Below are 11116 nucleotides of genomic sequence, written 5' to 3'. Positions count from 1 at the left end.
CAGCATCCAATGTTAAGTTGTGGGCGAACATATCAGATGACACAGCAATTCTTCCAAAGCAGCTCTTTATTTGTAAGCTGGAACAGAACTGAGGAGCTCAGTCAGCCTGCTTATATAGAGCTCCAGAACAATTGTAACTTTTGCAACTTTCTAAAACTATCCAATCACAGAACGTCACTTTTTGATCCTTCATTTGCATAACTATCTACAGTATCCCCCTGCTGGCCCAGGGTGAGAACATCAGTACATAACACCCAATAGCAAAAATATCAAGGAAGCTTCATGGTTTCACCTTAGTCCTAGCAGCAGCCTGCCCATGATGTTGTTCGCAGTCCCTCTCCCCTCAGCAACTTAGGTTTCCAAGGGCAAAGCGTGGGCTGGTTGGAAACACCCCTCCCCTGATGTTGCTTATCTCTTTAAATCTGACGACTTTAAATATTTCTTGGCCTACTTGAACCACGCCTTAGAATTGATTCTCCTCTGCTACTTCATTAATATTAAACAGAAATTTGAAGAAAACATTTAAATACAAATGTTCTACAAATGTCAGATGATTCACAAGTAAAAGCTATGACACCCACAAGTAAAATCCTTAAGTAATGCTTAATGGATGCTGCTTTTGGTATATGATCCTTAAAAATCTGTCACGTGGATAAAACATGGTGCTATTCTATTAACACAATCACTAGGGCCTTACACTGCCTTCTGAAAGCCCATTTTCTGACCAACTATAAGGATTCATGAATGGTCTTGCACACTGTATTGGTTGTGTGAAAAAGTCTGGTTTCCACCAGCTCTATTGATAAATTATTGATCTAGCAGTTCAATCAGTAACATATTCCAAGTTTTTTTGTTCTTGACATATTTGTCCTGCTAACTCTAGAGATGTAAGCATCTCCATGCTTTTATTTAAAGCTGAGATTCTATATTCCTTTACCTGAGAGTAACCCTAATTGAACTCAGTGGGATTTACTTCTGAGTTGACTCTAACCACTACATCACATTGGCTCTCTTTACCTCAAGGCTAGACAACATGGTGCCCTCCAGATGTTGTTGAGCCATCCGCCCCAGAGGGCATGGACAGTGGTCAGAGATTATGGGAGTTGTAGTTCAGCAACAGCTAGAGGACATTACACTGTCTATCCCTGATTTACTTGGGAGAAGATTAATTACCCCAGAAAACAACTCTCCCCCTTAATTACTTCCTTTTCCCAGGTTTGGAAACTGCTGGCCAGGTTGCTTCAAGGCCTGTTGTAGGATAGCTTGAAGAATGTGGATGGCTTTCTATCTTTAATACAGTGGTACCTTGGGTAACAGACGCTTCAGGTTACAGGCGCTTCAGGTTACAGACTCCGCTAACCCAGAAATAGTACCTTGGGTTAAGAACTTTGCTTCAGGATGAGAACAGAAATCGTGCTCCGACGGCGCAGCAGCAGCGGGAAGCCCCATTAGCTAAAGTGGTACCTCAGGTTAAGAACTGTTTCAGGTTAAGAATGGACCTCCAGAATGAATTAAGTTCTTAACCTGAGGTACCACTGTATATCAAAACTTGTTTTAAGTATTGTTGCACGTCACTCCAATCTCCAAGCAATGTGAGATTTCAGGGGTACACAGGGCACTTTTCAGGGTCTGTGTTGCCTTGTGGACAATGAGGCACAGCGGAGAATAGTGTATGATATATGGCTATTTACACATACACACAACCTGAGTCTAGATGGGAGAGAGAGTGTCCAGCATTACACTCTTGTTTCTTGCTTCTCTCATAGGCACAGCAACACCTTTCCTGTTCTTCTCATGGCTTCCAGGTTGGAGGCAAAAGTGCCATTACATTCTGGTTTGTCCCTTCCTTTCCCGCTTGCCAAACTGCTTGCAAAAACACAGCTATTTTTCCTTCTACCTACCTCATTGCCCACTGCAGTTCTGCCCCTCCCACCTGAAACTATGGCCTTTGGTATCTGCTGCCTCTCTCTCACTTCAGAGAGGGGTTTCCCCCATTTACTTTCTGGCCCAAAGTGTCTGTTAATGGCCTTCTTAATGGGTCATCACCCATTTCTTTGTGCTCTTTTAATGACCCAGTAGTGTGGGAAAATGATTGCTTGTACATGAAAGCATGAGCAAAGTTCTTATTGTTGCAGGGTGATTTCATAGCTAGAAGCATCCTTGGAGCATGAACAGCGCGTGAACAGCTCGTGCTGTCCTATATGATTGGTTAACGTAGCATGGCCTGATGCTCGCATGAAGGTCCTTATCTGCTGGCTAGAAACAAATTGCTTGGCTTGTATTTTGTATCTTTCTGATTTCACACAATAAAAGCTGTGCTGCATTAGCCCTAAGAGCAGCCATATTTCGGAACCCATCATGGTGTGAGACTGAATTTTCTTTGGATGCCGAGCTGCAACTCGACAATTGGTGCCCCGTGTGACTGCCTTCGGCCTTCACGTTGTTTTTCATTATTCAGCACTCACCAACACGTCGTTCATCCACGTAGTGGATCCCTGGTGAGTGCTCCCGTGTGATTTCTTTTGGATTTCATGCTGTTAAACAACGTTCAGCCTCACCTCGCCTGGCAAGGGCTGCAGACGCGTCGTTCATCCACGTAGTGGATCCCTGGTGAGAGCTCCCGTGTGAATGTGATTCTGGACTACGTTACGGACTTATCAGCACTTACTTCCGCCCGGACAGGGCAAAAAGGCGCCTCCCTCATCCTTCTAAGGATCCCTCCGGTAAGTGCTCCCTGCTCTTTTTGCAACTCTTGCAATCATGGGAAAGTCTCTCTCTGCACCACAGAAAAAATTTTATAAAGACCTTAAATTCCTTTTGGCCAGTAACAACCTTGCTGTTCGGAAAGCTGACCTTAAGTCCCTTATAAAAGCCCTGGACACTCACTGCCCCTGGTTCCCCCAGGACGGAATTTGGGAGTTAGACGATTGGAAAAAAATTGGACACTTCTTTCAAAATCATCCTCAGATTGATGTCAAGGTTTTGCATGCCTGGAGTAACGTCTACAAAGCTATGTCGTGTTTAACTCCTTCAAACATTCTTCTGGCTGCTGCCACAACTTCTTCGCCCGCCCTCCCCGCTCCTGCTTTGCCTGCCTCAAACCTACCTCCTAAACCGCCAGACATTTTCCCTTCGGCTCCTCCTGTCACTCCCCTGCATTCTTCAAATTCTGCAGCACCCCCAGCTCTTCTACCTCCTCCGCCCAAGGCATTTGGCACCGCTCCTACAATTCCTCTTCAAAGATCTCTCTGTGCCACCGCTCCGTTGCTGCCTTTTGATGCTGATACTCCAAATCTCTTTCCTGTGATTGCTCCTGCACCCTCAGCCCCCGTCATGCTGAGCCAAACCGATGTTCTCGATGGGCTGACGGGAGGAGGAAATTTTCTTCCTATTGCCCAACAGTTGGTCCTTGATCCTATGTATTGGGCGGCCACCACAGCCTCATTTCAGGAGGCTTTGGCCTCTGTCCCTGATGACAAGAATGAGCGCAATGGCCAATTGGGGAGCGTCAGACAGGGCCCTGCAAAGCTCTATGGACAATTTGTTGATCGCTTGTACAATACCTTCAAGTGGCAAGTTCAGGACCTGGCAGCACAAGAACCGATTGTACGCCAGCTTGTGTTTGATAATTCAAATGAGCACTGTACGCAAGAGCTGCGCCTTCTAATGGCAACATCAACTATAGCCATTGCTGATATGCTTAAAGCCTGCCAGTCAGTGGGCACTGCTAGCCACAGCCTGCTAGCCACGGCCTTGTCCTCCACCGTGTCCCAAAATCCTGCAAAGGATAAAACCTGTTGGCTTGACAGTGGCTAAGGAAAAAATCCAGCGGACTTTACCTATTACGTACCTGGGACACAAGCTGACACCATCTGCAGCCATTCCAGTTACACCTCAACTACAGTTTCCTGATCATCTTAAACTGGTGGATTTACAACAAATTCTTGGACAGCTGAATTGGATAAAGAGTTATTTGGACCTGCCCACCTCCACTTTGTCTCCACTATTTTCTGCCCTTAAAGGACATAAGGATCCAGCGGACAAGATCACAATCACCTTTGCAATGGAAGAGGATCTTCCACAGCTGTTCCAGTGTTTCTTGGCACGCTGAAAGGCCATCTTCACCCCTACTGCATTGGCCCCCCTTTTCCCTGGGAAGCCACTTCAACCACCAAACATCATTACAGTTTTGCTGCCTCCTAATAGCAACCATCCCATCTGTGTCATCACGCTTCATTGGGCTTGGACTTTTGACTCAGCAGTACAAGGAGCAATACATCAGACTTATTTACAGCAAATGGGCTCCTGTATCTGCAGAAATGGTTGTGTGGTTTCTTCTGGATTGTGGTTTTTACATGCCAATAATCGAGCCACGAAATATCACGCAGGTTGCTCAGAAACAGCCATTGGACTAATTTACCATTCTCATCCTTATTGACATCACTTGGATTTTACCCCCCATATATTTTTTTTTTCTCCTCCCTCAGGAGTCCTGCCCTATGATGTGTTTCCCTGAGCATGTACAGAGGGCTGTCTTGGCACTATTGTGGACTCTTGGCAAGGGAGGGGGTGAGGGAATTTCAGTGTGTTCCAGTTTGTTTCATTTTTGTGCTTTGGCATGGTTCCCGGACAGAAAGTTGCAATATGGTTCTTTAGCAAGGCCTGCGACAATGGGCTCTGTTCTCGACCTTGTTGCAATCTTTTTGGTTACAGCAAGTGGAATATGCTTGAAGCGAAAAAAATATGCTTGGCTAGTGCCTTTTAGCTGCTGAGAAAAATGATTTTAAAAAAGCTATTAACAAAGAAATATCAGAAATAAGAAATGTAGTTCTTCAACATCATTATGCTTTAGATGTGATCCTTGCTTCTAAAGGTGGAATTTGTGCCTTAATTCATTCTCATTGCTGTATGTATATAACTGATCAATCGACCAATATCTCTGCTACTATTGATTATATGGAACAAATGATAGCCCATAATCCTTTGAATCCACCTGAAGGTTTTGATCCATGGGAGTGGTTGTCTTCTTGGTTACCTAATGGATTATGGTTAAGAAAAATATTATTGATTGTAATTGCATGTATTGCTGGTTTCATCATGGTGTGTTGTTGCATTCAATGCATACCCTCTTTGATTTCCCAATGCACTGCATGGTGGTACCGACCACGGCCCACCACAGGGGTTACAAGAGGAGTTTATGTTGCAAAGTGTAGACGCTTAGGCAATGAAGTGTACGATTTGGAATAATGGTCCCTCTTTTCCTCTAATAATATAAACAAGAAAAGGGGACATGTGGGAAAATGATTGCTTGTACATGAAAGCATGAGCAAAGTTCTTATTGTTGCAGGGTGATTTCATAGCTAGAAGCATCCTTGGAGCATGAACAGCGCGTGAACAGCTCGTGCTGTCCTATATGATTGGTTAACGTAGCATGGCCTGATGCTCGCATGAAGGTCCTTATCTGCTGGCTAGAAACAAATTGCTTGGCTTGTATTTTGTATCTTTCTGATTTCACACAATAAAAGCTGTGCTGCATTAGCCCTAAGAGCAGCCATATTTCGGAACCTATCATGGTGTGAGACTGATTTTTCTTTGGATGCCGAGCTGCAACTCGACACAGTAGCAGGGACGCGGGTGGCGCTGTGGGCTAAAGCCTCAACGCCTAGGGCTTGCCGATCGAAAGGTCGGCGGTTCGAATCCCCGCGGCGGGGTGCGCTCCCGCTGCTCGGTCCCAGCGCCTGCCCACCTAGCAGTTTGAAAGCACCCCCGGGGGCAAGTAGATAAATAGGTACCGCTTACCAGCGGGAAGGTAAACGGCGTTCCGTGTGCGGCTCTGGCTCGCCAGAGCAGCGATGTCACGCTGGCCACGTGACCCGGAAGTGTCCCCGGACAGCGCTGGCCCCCGGCCAATAGATGTGAGATGGGCGCACAAACCCCACAGTCTGTCAAGACTGGCCCGTTCGGGCAGGGGTACCTTTACCTTTTAATGACCCAGTAAGAGCTGTTTGATGGTGGAACAGACTTCCACAAGAGGTGGTGGACTCTCCTTCCTTGTGGGTTTTTAAGTAGAGGTTAGATGGCCGCCTTTCATGGATGATCTAGTTGAAATTCCTTCATTGCAGGCGGTTGGACTACATGACCACGGAATCCCTTCCAATTCTATAATTCTCTGATTCTCTCCAGGCGATTACTTCATCAGGAGGCTAGCTTAGCTTTTTTTTAAAAAAAAAATGGCTTACATTTTAACAATGTCTGGTACCCCAGAATTAGAAGGGGGGATCAGAATTAGAAGGGGAATCCAGGCACCCCACAAACTTATGACAGTGCTATACAGAGAATAATCTGATGACTGAATTTTGCTTCTATCAACACAACAAATCATCCTATTCTGAGCAATTCAGTGCTTGGATATGTTTTATCCCAGGATGTAGGGCTTTTTCAGGGGGGGGGTGTTGCTAAGAAAAAGAAAGAAATAATATTCGCCATATACAGAAGATAGTCTTTTGATTTTCTATGCATTGTATATGATATAGGTAAGTCCATTTTTCTACCCCCCTTTGCAATTTAGTGACTGGCTACAGCTAGGGAAGACCTGCTTGTGGGATAGGTACTTTCCCCACTGCACACTATATGTGAAAAGGCAAGTTGCTAAACTCTAATAACCAAGATTATGATTTATAGACTTCATTAGCAATGATTTTACACCTTCTTGCCAATCTCTTATTCTTTTTGAACTCCAGAACATCAAATGTTTTTGTTCTCAGGCTTTGAACTATATCTTGCCTTTTGAATTTTGACAGACTTTTTCTTTTGTGTCTTTTCTTTTGCAGTTGCTCAGTTTCTTACTGGCTCTGTGTAAGTTGTCACAGATGTAGACTTCAGCTTGCATGCTTGCAAAGTGAATCAGTGGCAACATCTGTTCCCCCAGAGGCATGGGTGCATCAATCCCAAACCACCCACATAGTTTCTTCTACCTATGAGCGTTGGTATTTCCTGATCCAGCGCTCTTTGAAGCGCATTCATTAAAAGATGCAGGGTGGGGTGGGGGAAGTTGCTGAGTTTCTGAAAGACTGTGTTTTAGATTCATGTTATTCACAAAAACTATCAAATTATATTACACTAGAGCTGCTTCATACATAACTCTGTTCTTCTTGTACATGTAGAAAACACGTGAAGATGCCCTTTTTGGAAGCCACCGTGTACTATGACTTTCTAACCCCTGTAACTGAGGCAACAAGGTCAAACTGCACATGATGCGGGAGTTCTGATGTTCTTTTCCTTTCACAAAATACCAACCATGATTTCGTCCTCTGCCTCCCGCTCCCTTTCAGGGCTACATTGCAGAGCAAGGGGTTCTAACCTTTTGCCTATGTGCTGATTCCCCTATTTAAATTCCCTCTGCCCCAAGCTGCTATTAGCTAGATGAGAGCCAAAAGCTATGGGCCTATACCCATAAGTATGTTTCTCTGACCCATTGCAACAAATAGCAGCTTTAAGGGGAGGGATTTAGATTGGAAACACATTGCAAGGGATGAACGGTCCCCCCCTGGCTGCAGCCCCTGTTCAAACTGGGGCCTGCTTTTGCAAAATAAAAAAATAAATTGGAAGTTCCAGTCACAGAACTCCGGGGTCCTCTTTTGTTTGACCTCTTAAAACAAGCATAGGCAAACTCGGCCCTCCAGATGTTTTGAGACTACCATTCCCATCATCCCTGACCACTGTTAGCTAGGGGTGATGGGAGTTGTAGTCCCAAAACATCTGGAGGGACGAGTTTGCCTATGCCTGTCTTAAAACATTTGCAATTTCTCACACAATAGTGTGGGTGCGGGTGTACACATTTTTGCCTAAAGAGAGAGTATCTCAACTCTCAACATGTGAAGAAACCCTCCTTGTAAGCACATAGCTGGAAGTTCATACATATTTCGGGCCTTCGCTCCTTTTTTGGTTAAGAAAAATGTCATGCCCATGAATTAAATATTTGCCATGCAGGCTCTCTCATTCTGGCAAAAGCATTTATTTTACTGGTCAAATTCCTTATTTTTATTTTACTTTGCTGCCTAGATCTGACAGATCTAGATCTAAATCTTTGTATTTAATAAAAAAACAAAACCCACCATAAACTGTAGTGCTGACCATGTTTATGTGTGCATTTTAAGCCTTTGTTGAAAGCAGATATTTTGAGTTTTGCTACCAGCCTTTGGTGGCATCTGACATCTGGCAAATAAAACAAGGGGCTTGGGAGATGAAAGTGAAGGGGGGAGGAATCACACCATAAAAGGGGTGCCAGGAGGAAGCAGGGGGCAAGATGCTGGTGTGTAAGCAATACTTGCAGTTATATATTCGGGTGGAGGCGGAAAAGAAGCACCATTACTGCTTCAGATTGTCATTACTTTCAAAACTGGAGGTAGGGTAGACATTGTTTGTTTGTTTGTTTGTTTGTTTGATATAGTTTGTACACCACGTGAGTATTCAGGACCAGCTAGTTGGCTTGCATGCATTTGCTGCTGTCCACCCCTATAGAGGCTAAAAAACCCCGAAGAGAAATGTGCTATTGTGATTAGAGTTTTGGATTGGATGTGGGAGGGCTAGTGTCAAATAAAGTTCTTTTGATATATTTATTTAGCAAGATGTATATATTACTTAATAAAATAAATTAATACATCTCGAAGCAGTTTGCATAAAATGAACCTTATAGCATCTTATGCAGATAAGTCCTCTTCAATGCTCATTAGATGAAGGGCAGGACAGAAAGATATGAAATACACAATGCTTAAATAAGTTCAAGTGTGTCCTCATGTGGATTGCTGAGGTCTTTGCATCTGCAGATAGGAATTTGCATATGGCAAGAATCATAGATTTAATAGTAGAAGTGACATGATGCTTCACTATCAGTTTCCGCCATCAGTATCATAATGGCATAGAATTAGATGTGAGACAGGAGTGCCAGCTTGGCCCTGCAACCATGGGTGCCCATTGCTGTGGGTGCCATGTAGCAAACATGGCCCTGGCGTTGAAATTTGTGGGTGCCTGGCCCCTTCATGGGGAATTTTGTGGGTGCTCGGGCACCCAGGGCCCCAGGGAGTCAGCACCCATGGTGTGAGATATATGTGAAGTTATCTATACTTTCTTATACCGCTGTTGTCCCATGTGGCAACTGAGCAAACCTTCTTAGTGCAGTGGTAGATATTTTCCATCAACTGGCATTCTTTCCACTTTATAAATGAGAAAATGAGATCTTGACTCACTCAAGGGCGCCCCAAGAAGTTAAGGTTCATCATAATTTTTTAAATAATATTTATTTCAACAAGGTATAAAAATAATAAAATATTTATAAAAATACATTTAATAAAAATTTATATAAAATAAACAATTGATGACTAAAAGGCCAGGCTTCCTTTTCGACGCCTACTTAGGAGATTCTTAACAGTCTTCTTTAGCCCATGTATAATAATAATAATAATAAATTTTATTTATATCCCGCCCTCCCCAGCCGAAGCCGGGCTCAGGGCGGCTAACAACAATAAAACAGTACAAAAATGCAACATAAACAACATTCTAAAATCATTCATTATAAAAATTAATTAATTCAAGCCACTAGCAACCATTGAAGTTCTCTTGTGGGTATTGACCTCTTGCTCCAACGCCCAGGACTCTGTTGTAGGTGGTGTTCTGGAAGAAGTCTCTTCTCTGATTACTGAAGTAGGATCTTCAGGGTCCTTCAGATCTACTTGTTCTTCCTCAACTTCCCTTTGACTAGATTTTCTGAGGATTATCTCCCACACCAACTCAGATGATGATTCTTCCTCATCTGTGATCTTAGATTGATTGGAGTCATAGGGGGACTCCAGGCTGTCTGGTGCAGGGGCCTTCTGGCCGCTGGCAGTCTGAACAGATGTTACGGTAATCACTGTTTGAGGGTTTGGAGCTATTCTCAGAGTTCCTGGTTCTCCTTCAAAACCTCTCTTATGGTGTTCCTATCTTCTTTCACAATTGTTTCTTGTATCTGGGTCATCTGGCTGCTGTTTCAGTGACGTTACAGCTTGGTTTCTCCATCAGAGATTGCAAGTTTTCTGAGGGCTCACCACCAATAGGCACTGGAAGGGTCTCTGTGCAAGCCCGCAGCAGTGAGACCTGCAGCTGTTGGACCTGCTGCTTTAGCCTGGCAATCTCTGCTGCCTGAGGGTCAATATTCACTATCAGCTTGTTCTTTATTTTTCTGACCCTATCAGCATAGCAAAGAGTATTCAAAATGTATTCGAGGTTCAAATGTGTTGGGCTCACACATGATTTGCCTCCCAAGGAATCTTGCAAAAGGCGTGTTAACTTCTAGTCTCTATAAGGGACAAAATTGCCCTTCTTCGTTTCCTCCCTAAGAGCGCAGATGACGTTCCCCAGGCAGAGGAGTGTTCTGTTGATGCTGATCCCTTCCCACAGTCTAACACCTGCTTTTGTATTGCTTTGCCTTTCTGAACCAGTAAGGTCTACGAAGTGCAGCTTGGAATGCAAAATGGTGTTCTTCTCACTCTTGCTTTTCTGTCCAATGGTCATGGTGAAGATGGCGTGAGAGCGTGATGACTGGGTGTTCATGGCCGTGGCAGCCACTGTTTGGGAGTTGTTCCTCCGCTCCAGGCACTGGCTGATCTCTTCAGCAGACTTTACCACGTGTTCGGTTATCCCCTCAACCTTGATGCCTCCCCTGGGATCTTCAAGGATGCTGATTGAAGGTTTCTTCCTTTTCAATGGTGCCAAGAGATCTAAGATGTCATCTTTGTAGATCTCCAAATAAGAGACTTTCAGGGAAGACTGCCACTCTGACCACTCTTTCATTTCTTGGAAGAGAAGCTTTATTGCCCGAGAGATGATTCTGACAGTGAGATCGTTCTGTTTGTCAGCTGTGTAAGCCACTCCCATGGAGTATGTTTTCCCAGATCCTGTCTCACCATAAGCAAAAACTGTGGCATTATACCCTTCCAAGATGTCCATTATAAGGGGAGAAACACAGGTTCTCTTGATCAGTAGACATCATCATATGTGAATGCTTTGTCAGTACATAGAAACACCTGCTGTTCCCCAGGGACAAAAGTCAAACACATCTGGCAACTCTTAAAATGTTATT

The sequence above is a fragment of the Podarcis vaucheri genome, assembly GCF_965113315.1.
Source record: "Podarcis vaucheri genome assembly, chromosome: 8".
Taxonomy (NCBI): domain Eukaryota; kingdom Metazoa; phylum Chordata; class Lepidosauria; order Squamata; family Lacertidae; genus Podarcis; species Podarcis vaucheri.
This window is presented reverse-complemented; position numbering follows the sequence as displayed.